The following is a 4,012-nucleotide window of genomic DNA, read 5'->3' on the forward strand; positions in this document are numbered from 1 at the left end:
TAATTACAAATTAGTAATAATTTCAAGAAGAAACAAAATTAAAATGTTTCCATAAGTAGTTATCCAAATATATTTAGAATTATATAGTGGTTTGTCATATATCACACAAACTAATATGCACTTGCAGTGTTCAATATTTCCCTTGGATTTTTTTTTTGTTAGCAGTTTATTGTGTTAAAATGGAAAGCTCACTGCACAGAAGTTTGGAGCAGACCTTTAGACTGATGATCTCTTTCTGGGTCACAAGCTACTGAACTCATTCATAAAAGGTTCTCATCTTCTAGGGAGCAAGATGTATTAAAACTTTTTTCTAAGTGAAGATCATTTTAAGAATATATGTATTCACATAGTTTTGGTATGCTGCATTTGATTGCATGTGTTAACTAAAACTAAACATGAGTATTTTGTTAGGGTGTTTTTTTTTTTAAACCTCTTCTAAAGACTCCAACAATAATGAATAAAAATCAGTTTTAATCATTCTTTAATTATTGTAGCATTGACACACTATTGTTAATGAGAATATCTTGGACATAGTATGTACTTAATATTCCAACTAAACTGCTGCATTTGAAATTGTCACTATATACATTTGCTACCCTATATTTTTATATGAAATTTGCGCTTTGTTTTTACATAACTATCATATACCCTACACTGTTATGAATATGGGTTCTACTCAGATTCTTCAAATACTCTTTGTTTGCTGATGAAGGCAAAGATTGTAATAGGCATCTTTTTCTAATATTCTGGACTTTTCCCTCCTCACCAATCCTTTTCCAAAATGACTTGCAGTTCCTCTGGTCTTGTGTAATTAGGATCCAGAATTAGGTGTTTACCTTGCCCTGTAATCTCATTTCATGGCACTCCTAGTATTGTATGAGCTGAAACCCCTCCACTAATGATTACTGTAATTTCCTCACTCTGGAAATGATTAGCATGTTCTCTTCCTTGAGAGACTAATTCAGAACTGTGACTGACAAACAATATTTTTGAAGCTATCCCCATCAAATGGTTCAGAAGTAGTTGTACCTCAATATAACCACTGTTGTGACCCTACAAATATTTTTGGTTTGTCTCCCACATCAACAAGAGCCTGATGAATATCCTGGTGGGTTGGAATGGATCTGTTGGTGTATCCCTGATGTCTGAACCAAAAGCAAATAGTTTATAGAGATCAATAAGCACAGCCCCAGCCACTGTCATCTATCTTATCCTGCATGTAATGAGGATAACCATTTATGCCCTTGACTAGGGAAACTTATCAGATTCCACTCCCAGTGGATGTAGATGACTACATGGATTCCTCATACACCCATCTTTATATGGTTCATCTGGAAAGTAATATGCATCAGTTCTTTTGAAGTAGGGTCTACCATGAGGTAGGTGGTACATGTTATGCAATTCCTTTTTGTAAGATTGTAGCTGACCATCTGAAACTCCTGATAGATAGGAAATTGTTACAAGAATTTTCTGTCCTGGTGATGAAAGTGCAGTGGCTCAAAGACTAATTTAGATGTTCCTTTCATGTATTTTAAAATACATTTCTCCATATCAGCTACTTGATTGTAAATTAAATTTAATAGATGACTACAAATTACTACCCCTGATTCTTCTGTTTCTGCAGCTATAATAGTATCAACTGGCAAAGTCATATTAATATAGTGTTGACCTCCACTTTCTCTTTCAATGATGGGAGCTACAGTAGCTAGAGAAGTTGAATTTCCAGTATGATATCTATATTTATTATCTGAAACTGTCCTTGTAACATTTTATCTTTCTTTTTGGTGAATTTTTGCTTTGTATCCTCTTCTTGATCAAATTGAATAAAGTATAGTATTTTGTTACAAGCAGAGTCATCAGTTAGTTCTGTTAGAACTGTTTTCATGTTGTTGTTAGGCTACATGTACACTGAACTGTAGTAAGCTTTGAACACAAGGGCTTTGGATGAAAGTTTGGTTGAATTCACTCAATACATATCTTAATGCTTTTTAATAGAAATATGATCAGTAGAAGACAACTGAAATGCTAGATCAAGGTCTTCTCTTATTCTGAAAATCATATCCATTGTTTCTGAAAACATCATGTTGGGCAAAGACTATAAGGGACAAAGCCCCATGGATGGTGCAGGTAGGAAGGCTTTCACTGTTTATTAAATCATTGTCTGATATATCTTTGTATTAATTAATACACAAAATTTAAATTTTAGTCCCTGGCTAATATTAGAAAGAACATATTTCCTTCATAGTGATATGAAAACTCAGATACTACACAGAACTACAAAGGGATGCTAGAATTAGAAAAAAAAAACCTGTCTTAATTTGTACAGATAACACAACTATCTGCTGCTACAAGAAGGCATAGAGAAAATGTTAGTTACTTTAAAAAGTCTAGCATAAGAGAAGAAATCATGTAAATATACATCTACCATCAAAGTTTTTAACTAGAAAATGTAGCTATTACTCATTCTAGAAGATACAGCATGGTCCTTGACACACAAGAATATACAAGTGAACAAGAGAACAGCACAGAACCCTAATACACAAGCATAAATGTGGACAGAATGTGGTAGAGTTTTCTTATTCATTTCAGTCAAAGCTTTATGCATACCTATTACTATAATATTATATAAAAATGACTAGAAGGCTACTAATCTGAAAGAAAAAGCCACAACTAGAGGCATCAATGAACATGCTTTAGTAAAGGTTGCATTTGTGTGGACTTTAAAGAATAAGGAGGAATGATTTAGAGAAAGACATATCAGTAGAATATTTCAAGCTCAGGGAATGACTGGAGCAAAGGAAAAAAAAGGCTTGATAAATGTGCAGAAAGCAATGTGTTATCCACTTTGATTGGAGCATAGAATGAGAAAAACAGCAATACAAGAGAAGGACAGGGAAAAAAAGCAGCATTATAGAAGAATGTTATGGACTGATTCAGAGTGAAATGAGCAGAAAGAGGACATCATAGTACACAATAACAACAATATTATAATGATGATCAACTGTGAAAGACTACACTATCCTTTTCAATACAATGATCCAAAATAATACCTAAGGATTGCATGGATAGGATATGGGAAGCTAATATAGAAGCAGACAGACAGCTGCAATGGCCTTCACTCAGGAAGACTTGAGTTTAAATTTGTTCTTGCTATGTGAACCTGAGCAAGTCATTTAATCTATCTTCCTCAGTTTCCTCAACTATAAAATGGGAATAATAATATCACCTATCTATTGTGAAGGTCAAATGAGATAAGATTTTAAAAACCTTTTCAAAACTTTAAGTGCTAGCCATTTTTTTTTGTTTGTTTTTGTTTGCTTGTTTGTTTTTAATAGAGAAGTCACATTACTAAATCCTACAGGAGTAATATGCAGGTGTATTTTGTCAAGGATATTAATTGGAGGGGGGAAATTAAGAGGGAGGAAGGTATATCTGAAATAATACAAGTGTTTAGATGTCTGATAATGAAAATCTTCTTCTAGGGTGGTGACAATGGATGACATTCTTGAATGATGATATTCAAAACTTGCACCTATTGAAAAAAAGAAATTGGTAATTAATTTGACATTACAGATGAGCAATAAGGAAGACAAAGATAATACATAGATTTGCAGATATGGGAGTGAGGTAAATGGTAATACCACAGAAAGAAGTAGAATATTCATAAGGAGAATTGATGAGTTGCAAGATAATGAGCTCAGACTTGGATATATTGGAATTAACCTAGAGGGACAACCAAGAACTACTTTTCTCTAGGTAGATGGGCATGTGGGTCTAAAGATCAGAAGATTGTAACAGATTAGATTTCTAAATTTGGGTGTTATCTGCACAAAGTTAATAGTTGATACCTTAGAAGTGAAAGTAGTTAAGTAAAAAAGAAGACAGTGAAGAGAAGATCTCTGTTGATCATCTACATCAAAAATTTCTGTAGAACAAGTAAAGCCAATCAGAGAAATAGAAGAGCAACTGGAAGAAAGTACTGTCATTTAACCCAGGGCCATGACAATATTTA

General features: G+C 33.4%; 1 pseudogene; it reads right to left on the bottom strand.

The window, feature by feature from the left end:
- Nucleotides 1–685: 685 nt before the first annotated feature.
- Nucleotides 686–2,083, bottom strand: LOC114035941 (annotated as a pseudogene).
- Nucleotides 2,084–4,012: the final 1,929 nt, after the last annotated feature.

This window comes from Vombatus ursinus, unplaced genomic scaffold, assembly GCF_900497805.2.
Source record: "Vombatus ursinus unplaced genomic scaffold, bare-nosed wombat genome assembly UNPS02009573.1, whole genome shotgun sequence".
In the NCBI taxonomy this organism is placed as follows: Eukaryota; Metazoa; Chordata; class Mammalia; order Diprotodontia; family Vombatidae; genus Vombatus; species Vombatus ursinus.